Source organism: Protopterus annectens, chromosome 16.part0 (assembly GCF_019279795.1).
Source record: "Protopterus annectens isolate FY-2018-M chromosome 16.part0, PAN1.0, whole genome shotgun sequence".
Classification (NCBI taxonomy): domain Eukaryota; kingdom Metazoa; phylum Chordata; order Ceratodontiformes; family Protopteridae; genus Protopterus; species Protopterus annectens.
Genome location: NC_056750.1, coordinates 558095228 through 558109267, shown reverse-complemented (window position 1 = coordinate 558109267; position 14040 = coordinate 558095228).

Here is a 14040-nt window from a genome sequence, read left to right as displayed (position 1 = left end):
ACAACCTGCAGTTCAGATGCTGATATTGCTTTTGTCAATAAAGTATCGCAACACATTTTATGATGTAGAAAAAAACAACAAAGCCCCTTAATAATTAGAAACTCTTCACTTAGAATTCCCCCATGACCTGAACACAAGAGAGGTTCTGCCTCATTAAAAATAAATATCAAGCATACCATGAAATGTAACAATTTAATAGCTCAAATACTCTCACACTAACAGAATAAATGCCCCTTCTCAACTAAACTATTTTCATCAATCTACACCTTCAGGAAGAATTGGATGATTACAGGGGCACTTGTAATCACCAGAATGAGAGCCAGAATATCAAACTCCTTAATGTCTGAAAGGCCTTGAGCTTCTTCACCAAACCTATGGACCTATAACAAACTGGTATATGTTTGTTGTATAACAAGCTATCGCTGTGTCTAGTAGAGTAATTACAAACATACTTCAAAAAAAATAACTTTGGAAGCATCCAGTCTCCAAGGATTGCAGTAAAATAGTTTTCATATATAAACATTAATTATGACAGGACCCATATGCAAAATTTCCTTAATGACTGTCCAGAATTTATTTAGGCCTGTGTTTAGTATTATTTTGAAAGCTATTATAGTATAGGTTTTGTCTTCATTAATTTGATTTAATAGGACTGTGAAACATTTGGAAGTGTTCAAGATGTTGAGGTGTTTTATGTTTTTGCTATTCTTTCCTTGCTTTTCCTCTATCCTGCATTAGCATTCTACTCTCTTTGGATAGCCACATTGCATTATTTGCTTTTAGTCTCTTCCTTCTAGCAAGTGAATTTAGGATATTCAGGAAAGTTGTAGTGAATTCATTTACAGCATCAGCTAAGGGGAGGATTTTTAGGAAGTTCCAGTTAATAGATGATAGGGTAGTATTAAATAATTCTGAGTTAAACTTGGAAAGTTTGTGTGTAATTTTATAAACATGTTGTTTAAGTGGATGTGTGGGATGTCTGGTAGTATAGACTGGGAGATGATCAATGAAACTGTCAGACATTGTACCTGTGGTAGTGCATTTGATAGGGGCTTATACTAGGATCCAGTCTAATAGAGAATTTGATGTCTTGCTATAATGTGTGGAGCTTTTAATTAGTTGTGTTAATTTTATTCTATGGAACACAGCAGTGCTGGTTCTTTTGACTTTCAAATTCAAATTCAAAATTGAATTAGTGATAAATTATTGTGCTCCAAAAATAACAAAACCCAAACTGTCAGTGTTCCATACCACTAATTTTAACAACAGTGAAAAACAAGTGGTTTTGATTATAGTGTAGAACTCATTTATTGCCTGCTGTGATCTTTCTCATTGCATTTTTATACAAGAACAAGCCCAGATCACCCCAAGTCTCCCTCTATTATTTATTTATTTGCAGTTTGTTAACCGAGAAAGTCCATTGGGCCAAAGTGAGCCTTTTTTCAATGGAGACCCGGGGAGAAAAGCTCCATGAAATACAATATACATACAGAAAATACATATACATACAGCCAAGTATATTTACATATACTGAAAATGCAAGTATAAAACAACATTGGGAGACATGGGATTAAAAACTGAGAAAGGGTAAATGAGATATAGGGTCATTAGGATTAAAGCAGAGTATGAAGAGAAGGGAGAGGATAGGTAGGTTAGTGTTCGGTAGGGTACAGATAGGTAAGGAAGGTCGACTAGAGGACGAGGTGGAATGTGGAGGCAGAGGTACAGTTTAGAGCTTAGGATGGGTGGGAGCAGGAGCATTCCCAGTTGGAAGTGAGATAAGAACGAAGTAAGGTTTTGAAGTTAGTGGGGTTCTGGGAGATACAAATATGAGCAGGGAATGAATTCCATTTGCGAGTGAGGAAGAATGACAGAAGGAGTTGACCAGGAGTGAGGAAGGGCTTGTATACTTTAAGTAGGTTTTGATTGTTAGACCTAAGGGAACATTCAGGGAGATGCATGGTGAAGGTACAAGAGAGGGAGGGACAGTCTTGGGCCTTAAAGCTGTGTTTATGGGTCGTAATAAGTTGAATATAAGATAGATAATTGGGGAGCTCAAGCCATTTTAAGGAGTGTAGAGAGTTGCATTGATGGGAGGAGGATTTGAAGCCTGTAGTGATCTTTACAATTTTATTATAGCAGGCTGCTAGTTTAGATTTGAGGGTAGCTTGAAGATTGGTAAGGATGGGGGTACCATACATAAGTGAGGGGAGAAGGTAAGTAGTGGAGAGAGTGAGTTTAGTAGAAGAGGTAAGAAAGTGATTGTGGCGATAAACATACAAGTTTTTGGTGAGTTTTCTTTATAGTAGTTTGAAGATGAATACTGAATTTAAGTTGTTCATCAATAATGATACCTAGGAGCTTGGTATGGAATACTACTTCAATAGGTGTGTTATTTAGACTTGTAATTTCAAAGGTGTTATTGTCTATTTTGGAGTTTTTGGTGGGGGTGAAAATCATAAGTTTGGATTTGGAGACATTAAGGGCAAGATGGTTGTTGAACATCCAGGCCTCGGTGCTGGTAAAGGCTGCTTGAGTAGCTTGCAGGAGTGTAGGGAGAGATTTAGCTGAACAGATAATTGTGTAGTCGTTGGCATATTGGATGAGTTTAGTATTAGGGATGCAAATATGGAAGTCATTTATGAATATGTTGAAGAGAAGAAGGCCCAGTATTGAACCTTGTGGGACACCTGTGAGGGTGTCTAGGAAAAAGGAGGTACATTTATTCCATTTGACAGCCTGTTGTCTGTTTGAGAGGTAACTGTTAAACTAGTTTATGGTTGCCTGAGACAGAGTTTAGAAAGAAGTAAGCTGTGGGAAATAGTATCAGAAACCTTGGATAAGTCTAGGAGCAGGGATGATACAATGTTACGTGGGTCACGTTCATGGTTGATAATGTCAAGAAAGAATAGGAGGGCAGTGGTGGTACTATGACCTGGTCTGAAACCATGCTGTGTTGGTTTGAGGAGGTGATTGTTGAGAAGTTAAGGTAGGAAATTTGGTGGATACATTTTTCAAGAATTTTTGAGATGGGGAGAGGATGGCTATGGGGCAGAAGTTACAGATGTCAGAATTATTGCCACCTTTATGTAAGGGAATGATGAAGGCTTTTTTCCAGAGAAGAGGCATATAGGATTCTTGGATGGAGTCGTTTATTAAGATGCAGATGGGGAGAGCAATATCATCAGCAGCTAATTTGCGAAAATCTGAGAGTAAACCGTTGGGGGCATTGGAACAAGGTTTTAATTTATAAAGAAGATTTCTTATGGTATTGACAGGGATAGGTTTAAGGGAGAAGGGGTGTGGAACTGGTGGTGTGAGACAGGGAGGGGAGGTAGGAGAGGGTGGAGAGTTTTTGGGGAATTATATGGTTAGTTTGGCAATTGAGTCTATGAAAAAGGAGTTGAATCTTGATGCTATGATATAGTCTGGGGCATTGGGGTCTGGACAAGGGTTATATTTTCTTCCAGGATTAAGGAGTGTGAAGACACTGCTCCAAAATTTGGGGGGGTTGGTTTTGAGGATATTTTGTAGTTTGGAGTAGTACGTTTTGCGGTCAAAGGTTATTTGTTTTTTTACTAAGTTACAAAGCCATTTATATTTGTTAAGGGAGTTTATGGTAGAGTTTCCATGATTTGTCCTGAGTATGCATGCATTTTATAGTATCTTTAGAGTGCCATGGGGCTGTTTTAGATTTGACTCTTTTAATTCTGGGGGAGCACAGCTGTTGAGTAAATTTATAAAGGAGGAGTTGAAGTAAGAGATGGCATCAAGGGGAAGAGTTTTCAGAGGGTTCCACTTCATTTGTTTTAGACAGTCTGTGAAGGATTTAGGGTTGAAATTTGTGATTGTACGGGTTGAGCTGTAGTTATGTTATAGGTGAATGGGAGATGTAAAATGTACTAACTGTAATGTAGCCATGTTATGTAAATGTATTAACTTTAAGTACACTCATCCTCATGAGCAAGGACAAAAATGTCCTGCTTCCAAAGTCCAGGGTGACCTTGCAGGTAACACTTAAGGTATTTTTTATGAAATGGGAGCTCATCTATGAAGTCTGACAATATGGGTCTTGATAAAAGTTTTGTCATCTAACTTAATATCCCTTCGTGTTCTTATACCTTATACAGTAGGAAACCCCCTCCCCAATAGAACTTTTACTACACAGTAAGGAAAGAAGCATGACTGCATCATAAACTTCTTTGATAATAGGGTAAGACAGCTTGTCCTGTTTAGTTTATTTTAGAAGAGTGTAGATAAGGCTTAGCCAAGGTCATTTCTTAGTTGTGATCAACAATGAGTTTCTAGAGCAGCTGTGTCTCGATCAGTCAAAAGAGAAGAGAGAGAGTGTGTGTGTGTGTGTGTGTGTGTGTGTGTGTGTGTGTGTGTGTGTGTGTAAAAGAGAAGTGCGAGTGTGTGTGTGTGTGTGTGTGTGTGTGTGTGTGTGTGTGTGTGTGTGTGTGTGTGCGTGCATTTTTTTATGTATTTTGTACGTGTGTTTGTGTATCTTTATGCATGTCTCTGCAGTATACGTACAATATGACTGTTTTCTCACCTATATAAATGCTTGAAAATTTGAGTTAGCTGTGAGTGGATCTCCTAAGAAATAACAAAAACCTTTTCACATACGCATAAAACTGCAATCATGGAGGGAAACACAAGAATCACAGGTTTATCAATATGATAAAAATGTTATTAGAATTTGTAGGGATTTTACAATTTACTCTAAACTGTTTCTATTCATAAAGTCAATTGGTAGCTGCATTTTTATTCTGTGAGAAGCAATTAGTCCAGCCGGTCATGGAACTGCTTTATTCAGTAATATTGTATTATGTTTGATTTGTAAGGTGTGTAATATATTCACAAATTTCTCGTATCTGGTTGTTGATACAAACAAAATGTGCTAACATCCTATAAAATTATAATCTATGTCATTGTCTATAATAATAGTAAATAGTAATCTGAAAATATTAATTATATTTTCAGATTACTTTCTTGTAAGCTGGTCTGTCAGTTATTTTTCATGTGTGGAGACCACCACTATTTCCACTGGGTCTGCAACATTAAAAAGAGGAGAATCCTTGCTACAGTGTAGGTTTCTTTATCTTCCAAGTTAAGTTGTTTATTTAAGATCCTGGTGTTAGCAGTGCTACCTTCTCATGTGTACCCTCAGTATTGATGATATATGGGCAGCCCCCTCACCCCCCACTGGTTGTGTAAGCATCTTATCATGGATGTTGACTCTGACAGCATTGTACATAAATGTGTTGTAGTACATGCTATGTCATGCTCATCATGGACTGCTACAGGATGCAGAGATCCCTCTTGTGCCATATATTGTCTGCTACATCACACTTCTCTCCAGATTACCTCATGCTGTGGTGACTCTAATAAATAGCTATGGAATGAGCTAGCCATGTGACACATTTGATTCATACACTATCCATCTCTCTTCTACTAGGTGGTGACTGTCCTGTAGATTAGTTGGCACCAGTAACAATAATGCCGTGGCCTTCAGCACAGTCAGAGCCAGTAATTATATGGAATGGCTGCTTCACAAGCATTCGGGCAAATATTAATGGATTTGCATCCTTTGTCATTACACTTTATGAATTGTGCCATTGCATTATTTTTTTCATTATCCCTATTGTTACTTAGTACCTATTATGTGTTGTCTTTGAATTGTACTCCTATTGCTATGAATGCATGACTAGAAATCTTATGACTGCTTTGCTTTACTGTACCCGCTGGTGTGCAGTTATATACTATGTTTTACTGCTTGGGGAACTCTTGCACACTTGTCTAAATCATACCACTGCTGTTTATGCTGCTCTTGCTACAAACTGCGCACAAATTGTTGGAATCTCTCCACTATATCTGTGAGCAAAAAATGAAATAAACCAAAAAAACTACCAAGTAATAATTTTATATGAATTATTGACATTATATCTTCATATTCTGGTACAAATAAATGTCACAACTTGTGCCACATGTAGACTGTGATTCAGCAACATTCTCTGTGTCATGGTCAATAATTGTGCAAGATGAGTCATCATGCCGAGGGTGTACTTGATAAGCAGACACTGTGAGCACAAGCAATGGAAGCCAAGAAACACAGCTGCCAGCATTGTGTGCTAATGGTGATATAATGGGATAGTAATGAACATCGGTATTAAAATGAGGGACAGCAGAAGCAAATGAGAGAAAACAATATGGCAGAACAAATCATAAACTTGTATATATTTTCTGCAGCTGTATCCACTAGCTCCAGAGCAATTGACCTCCATAAAATCCTAGCACTGTAGGAGGAGAATAAAAGAATGATGCTTTGGGTAGCTGCAAAGTTAAGACAGCTGTTTATGCAAAGGCTGTACTTATCACCTGTAGTTAAGATGTGTGTCATCACTCTTGGAGGTGTCTACGCCATCCATCCATGCTTAACATTTTATGTCCTTCACAACACTGAAACTGTGAAATGCAGTTGTGTGGATAGAGTCACCCTGCAGGAGCTGATCAAGATAACTTAGATCCTCCATGGAGACAGCAGGGAACTTCTCCTTTTCAGGTAATGGTGGTTTGGTTAACAGACTGCCTCCCATTGCCCTAAACTCCTGTCCCAAGTGGGCAGCAGACCTTTCACAGCACAAGTCATGCTAGTGGCCCTGTGTATGACCTGCTGGTAGTCCCTGCTCTGGCCACAGACTACACTGATACCATTTATTAAGTCTAACCAGAAAAAGTGGTCTTTCAGATTTATCATAAACAATCACCCACTGACCACTGAGATGGAGGCCCTGTAACAAGATCTCACTCTCTGCCTGGGTGAACTTCATTTATGAGGCTTCCATGTGCCAGACATAATGCTGTGAGAGGAAAGAAAAACTTAGATGAGGATGCAGATATCAGTACCCGTCTTATACACAAACATGCAGTCTAGTTTCCTATATATATATATATATATATATATATATATATATATATATATATATATGTATATATATATATATATGTTCATAGGTTCATATTGGCCTTAGGGCCTATATAAGCCTAGCCAAATGGTACCCTGGCTTTTGCCACCCAAGAAAATTATTATATATATTTAGGTTTACCTTAATTTGTTTGGTAATGTAATATGTGTTTTTGCATATGCAGGACTCTAAATAGTGAGTTACGGAACCTTTGCGAACACAAATGTCAAAAATGGTTTGCTGGAAACCCAGATTTGACCATTTTCGAACAGCATCACAACAGTGCACTCCCAGTGACATTTAAAAGACATCACCGGATGTCTCCAAACATGGTTATGCAGGGGGCCAAGAACCCCTGCACTCCCCACACCCCCTGCTACTTTAATATGCTAACTCTGAGATCACACTACAGTGATAGAAGGGGTACATGTTCCAATCCCTCACTGTAGTGCAATCTGCACTCAAAAAGCCAAATTCACATGAACAAATGCACACTGGCATTTACTCAGGTGTGATTTCGCCCATGCGTGGTTCATCAATATGGATTTTTGAAATTGTCTTTTCGCACATGTGCTGTTGCAGATGTGCACTTCACACAAATGAAGATAAACCATATATATATATATATATATATATATATATATATATATATATATATATATATATATATGTGTGTGTGTGTGTGTATATATATATATATATATATATATATATATATATATATATATATACATACACACACACATATATAAAAATAACATACACATACCTGCATAACCATAGTCACTGTTCATATTATTTTGTAAAGCTATCCCTCAAAGGTAAAAACATAGCCAGTATACATGCTATGTTCAGCATGCATTTCACATCAGCAGGCAGGGGCCTTTATTCAAACACCTCTGTCAGGCAGTGGCAACTGGTGACATCAAATCAAAGAAGGGCTGCAGGAGACAGCTGAATAGGTGGGGTCAATGGGAATGGGTGTGTCCAACTAGAAAGGGGAGGAGCTATGCTAAAAACCACAAAAACTGTAACTTTAATTAAATATGCTGCCCTGGGTGCCAAACCGTCATTATGAGAGTCCAATCAAGACAAAATGAAGTGTAGAAGAAAAAAAAATATTTCAATGCATTGGCTGCATGACAGCTTACTTAATATCTAGATGGAAACAAAAAGGTTGTGAGGCATGAAAAAATAAATTACTTTTTAAATACATTACTGGAATGCCAGTCAAAATCAAGTATAAGAAAAACAAGCAGCACTCAACTCAAAACACTTCTCCTTGCACTGCAGTTCTAATTATAATTTATATTCAGCTTTATTAAAGTACCAACATGCTGAAAGTAGCAATCTCTGTGATACCCCCACTTGTAAAAATGTTTCTTATCCAAAAAACACCTGCTGCCTGACAACTATCTACTTGTTTCATGGGGAAAACATGATCAAAGTAGAAAATGGAAAGCAAACAAGAAACAAGCTCAAGATACATTGCTTAAAGGATTACTGTATGGGTAGTGGACCACACATGATAGATTGGCATTCTGTTTGGTTTACAGGTAAAGCCTGCAAAGATGACTGCAAGTCTCCAACAAATGTAATGAGCTTCTTAAAATAATGTAATCCTTTCCTTTATTACAGATACTGTCATATGCATTTCAATACCCAAGGCTTATACATTATCTAGTTATGTAAGTATTCTTTGCATGGCAACAACAGAAAGGCTTTCAATGTTGGCAATTCTTTAACAGTATGCTTATTAAAGCTTACTTGCATCTTACAATCTCAGACAAGCTTACCTGATGGTCATTAAAGCATTGCTGCTTAAACACAGAGCAACAGGCACTTTCTGAGTAATAATAAGCATAAATCAACAGTATAAAAATATGACAGAAACCAGAACATTCTGCAAAATCAAGGACAGAATAAAAGTAGCACTTGTGTCTACCTTGGATGGGGGGATACTCTGCACATTTACACTGCATAACTACTCCATGCCTTGCTTGGACACATCCAGAATCACTACATGGGGGAATGGGGTGTAATAGGTATGTCACAATTTGAAATGTCTCTGGCTGACTGTGATGGCTCTGACACATTTGTCATACCTCACAACCTCAGAACAAGAAATATGGACAGAGCCATACATAGAAGTGGGACAAAGGCCCAAGAATAAGGAAATTTTTTAAATATTGCTCTTATAAACTTAGAAAGATAATAGAATAGTAGGTCTTGCATTAGTATGAATTTTCTGAAGGGTACGAAATCTGAAACTCAAATGTCTGTCATTATTTTCTAATTTCAGTCTTTAATGATTTGCCACTAATTTGCTAAAAAAAACACAATTTTATGAAAAATGGACCAAAAATGTGATGCAAAAATATAAAATAGCCACACAATACAGCTGGGAACCTATCAAAGAAGGGACACTTTTTTAATATTAGTACTGCTAACTTGAGCAGCTGACAAAATAAAAGAATCTACATGCATTTCTGAAACAAAAGTAATCTATAACTCTGATTATTACAGTTATTTCTTAATTGTAAGCCCCCACGTTTTCTTCCAAAATTGCCATTTTACGGTGGGATTATTAGGGGAAGAGCAACATTTTGAGCCAAAATCGGGGACAGTTGAGAGGTTTGGATATGCCTAATTCTATAAAGCAATTTACTTGCATGTACCTCTCAACCTGTTAATGCAGGAAGTCTGGACAAGGCCAAATATACTGGGGAACATATAAACAGTACTATAAATTGTTGTATAAACTGAGACAATTGATAGAATAACAGGTCTTGCTTTAGCATGCATTTTTCTGAAGGTTATGAAGTCTGAAACTCAGTGTCTGTCATTATTTAGTGACTTAATTCCTAAATAATTTGCCAGAAAACCACACATTTTATGAGGAACAAACCAAAAATAAGAAGCAAAAATCTATTCATTCTGTGAAAATCCAGACAGTTGAGAGATATAGTTCAGCCGGAGCTGTCTTTGAGTTTGCCGCCCTTCCCCCTCACAAAATCATGGTTGAATGGAGCCTCCCACCTGCAGCCATTCCAATGAACCATTACTTGGCTATTTCACCCCATTTACCATAACCACTAATGTGCATACTGCTTTACTTCTACGATGATTTGGACTTCATTTGAAAGTTTTATTTTGCATTTTACAGCACAAACACTAAGACATCTGCTAAATAAAGCAATGCAATCACACAATGAAAACAGACTTAGCATTAAAACTTCTCTGCCCTTGAAACTCACATTCATTGAAACAGCATTGAAACCCACATTCAAAGAAAATACATTTTGCCAGTGGCAGATAAAGATTAACTTTTGGCTGTTTTCAAATCATAGGCCACTTGCACACGAAACATACACATGGTCTTTGATACACCTTCCTGATTGTATTAAATTACATTCCTTGTACAATATAGCACAGTTGTTAGAGGGCATTTTAAATTTGTTTTGAACATTTTCCAGTAAACAATGAAACAAAATGCATGCACCAATAATGACAAAATTGTCCAATTCAGAACATTTTTCCAGTAAACAATGAAACAAAATGCATGCACTAATAACGACAAAACTGCCCAATTCAGAACAATTCTATCATAAAAGTCTACTCAAGTCTACAGTCCACCAGTATCAGTAAATATGCACAATCTCTGAAGAAGTAAAAGTCATCTAAATAATTTCACATTAAAGAAATCTGTAACTAATGAAGAGGTTGCTGCTAGCAAACAACTTTATATTTTATTGTTTCATCTACAAATAAAGTGCCTGTTGCCCTTGAGGAATACATTGCCTAAGTTGCATTAAAAATTATGCTAGTAATATTGCAATAGGGAATGGATGGCAAACTGATAACAGGTTAATAGTTACTATGTATCTTCACCAAAAAGGACTGCAGCATCCACCCCATTTACAATACAGTACAGTATCAGCAATGCAGCTACCTACTGTGGGAGGAGAGCCCACAGCCTTCTGCATCAAAAGCAAATGCACTAACTATTGTGCTATTAACAATGCAAAACAACTTGGCATAAGCAGCACTAAACTTTTGTTCCCCTGCAGTTCTCAGCTTCTTGTAAAATCTACTTAACACTCAGCTGCATCTCTGAACTTTGCAGCACAAGAAATCTAGAAAAATCCAAAATTTATGGGGGGGGGGCAAAAGACCAAAAAACAGGGACACATTTTAAACATTGCTTGTATAATGTTCGAAAGTTGTTAGAATAAAATGCTGTGTTACCACCATACATTTCACTGCCAAGTATTGAACCCAGGACCCTGTGCAAAACAGTCAGAACAACATACTACTATGCCACATCATCTGTGTTATGAAAGAAAGGAAGACTGAAACTTAAATGGCTACCATTTAGTGAATTCAGTTCTCACCATAGTTGTCAACATTTTAGCACAAATACCTGAACAAAGCCAATAATGGGGGAATACAGCCCCAAAACATATTCAGTGAGTTCAGTTATCACCATAGCTCTCAACTTTGGCACAAAAAACCTGGACAAAGCCAATAATGGGGGAATACAGTCCAAAATATAGGGACAAATACCCATTGAGGACACCAGAGCAAACCCACACAAACACAGGGAGGACATACAGACTCCACACAAAAGGCAGCCCAGCCAAGAATCTAACCAGACAATCTGTAGCTGTCAGGCAACAATGCTACCACTGCACTACTAGCTGTGTTAAGAAACAAAAATATAGAAACCACAGATTTTATGATGAACGGAACAAATATGAGGCAAAAATCTGCAAATGTTTTGCAAATGGTGGTGGGTAGAGAATTCAGGCTCTTGCCACTTGGGCACAAGGTTCAAGCCTTATGCTCTACCCACCACCATGTAGCTACTGGGGCATTACACACACACACACACACACACACACACACACACACACACACACACACACACACACACACCCTACCTCCAACAGATCCAATCCTCCATGACAGCTATGTCCTCCATAGCAGCCTGAATCTGTTCTCTCTGCAGCAGCCTGATCACCTGTCTGTCCTCCATAGCAGCCCACGTAGGCTGTTCTGCTTTCCCTGGGAGACATGAGTAGGCTGGAGCCTGCAGGCAATGCAGTCCGGTGTTCTTCCAGTCTGTGTGGTCATCACTGCACAGACTTCTGGGATGGCAGGGCAGAGTTCCCTTCCTTCCCTCAGTTCAGGAACTAAGCACACATGCATGCATGGAGTTCTGGACTGCCTAACACAGCAGTCAGGAACTAAGCATGCATGCGTGGAGTTCTGAGACTCGTAATTTTTTTTTTATTCTATAACTTTTCTACAGTGGGGGCAATTTATTTTTATTTTTATTTTTACAGGTGGGGGGCTGCAGTCCTGCAGTCCTATAGCATGAGCCGCCCATGCTGTCAGGTACCATCTGTGTGGTGATTGGCTGTTGCTGACCTTATATATGTCATGGCTGTGACTGCATGGGCTCTATGCATCTATGCTAACTCTAAGTATCTTTATGGATACACTCCAGTATGGGTACCTAGCCCAGTGGATTACAGCTGAGTGCTTCAGCTGCATGCTATGCCATATAGCTGCACAAATGTATGCTGTGTTTCTTATTTTACAGCGGTTTCACTGGTCAGATCAGTGACATTGTGCAGTTTGTGTGAGAATTACATAACAAAATATGTACTACAGCTACAGACAAGCAAACAATACTTGTATAAAGACTTAGCTACTATCTACCTCTACATTTATGTAAACCTGAGATACATCATGCTGCAGTATACAAGTGTTTCCCACCTCAAAAAATGTCATCACATAATGCCAGTACAGCACACATACAGAAATGACTGTAAGACTGCAATTAAACTGATCATGGCCTAACTGTACTGTATATTTTTAAAACAATTCTACATGGAGCCATATAACAGCAGCAGACACACCTGACACTTACAAAAGTTTTGCTTTATGTAATCTTGACAACTACAGTACATGTTGTTCCCAAAATGCATGCATTGCAAGTTTATTAGATTGCTCATTACTTTAAGCCATTTGTCCCTGGGTGACCTAATTTCAATGAATGCACAAAACATTACTACAGGTTTCTTCAGATCTCCCTTATAAATAGTGCCATTCCTGCCATGGAGCTCATTTCCAAGGCACTTTTACAAAACAGTACCTGCTGGAGACAGAGAAGCTGAGTGAAAAGTTGTAAAGTTTAGTTTGCTTCATAAATTAGAACTGTATCTTTATTTACACACAGCTTGTGCACGTCTGTCATTGAAGTTTTCAGTTGCATGTCTGCCTTGTATAGCACAGTGAGGCTTTTGACCACAGGCAGGATTTATATCAGGTAAATTTGAGACTCTGAGGTCCTTAAGGGGTTATTTGTATATACCCCATGTGCCTCTAATACAAGAGGTGTAAGGAATCACACAGTGGAAACTCTAGCTTGGCTAGATTCTTCTTGTAGTTTTTACCGATTGGTTTGTCTGTGTGACCTTTTTACTCATTGTTTTAGTTTATTATTGGAGATATTTTGCAGACACCCTAATGGTTATGGACATCAGCTGGATATGACAAACATGTGTTTCTAAAGATTAGCCAAACAATCCACTTATGCTATGCTGACAAGGCTATAAAAAAGCTGAATCATGTATGCCCACACCTAGTGGGGTTTGGCTTTATTTGCCTGAGTTTGTACATAACACACTTAAAAAGAAAAAAAGTTATGGGTATTTAGTACTGTCATATAGCTGAAACACCTAATATTCTTAAGGAGTCATTTGCATATATCCCATGTTCCTCTAATACAAGAGGGTTGGGAAGCACACAGGAATGACTGTGGTTTTGTGTCTTGATCTATGTTTATATATTAGACAAAGACAGGGACACAAACATACATACACACACAAGTATGCACATAGGCATGCAAGCGAGCACTTGGATACTCTAACATATACAGAATACAGATCCATGTCTGTAAGTGTTTTAAATATGTAGTAAAACTAGATAGCAGGAGGGGTCTGCAAGTTCATCTAGTCTGCCCAAGTGCTGCAGCCAAGCACCTCTTCTCTCCATCCCATCT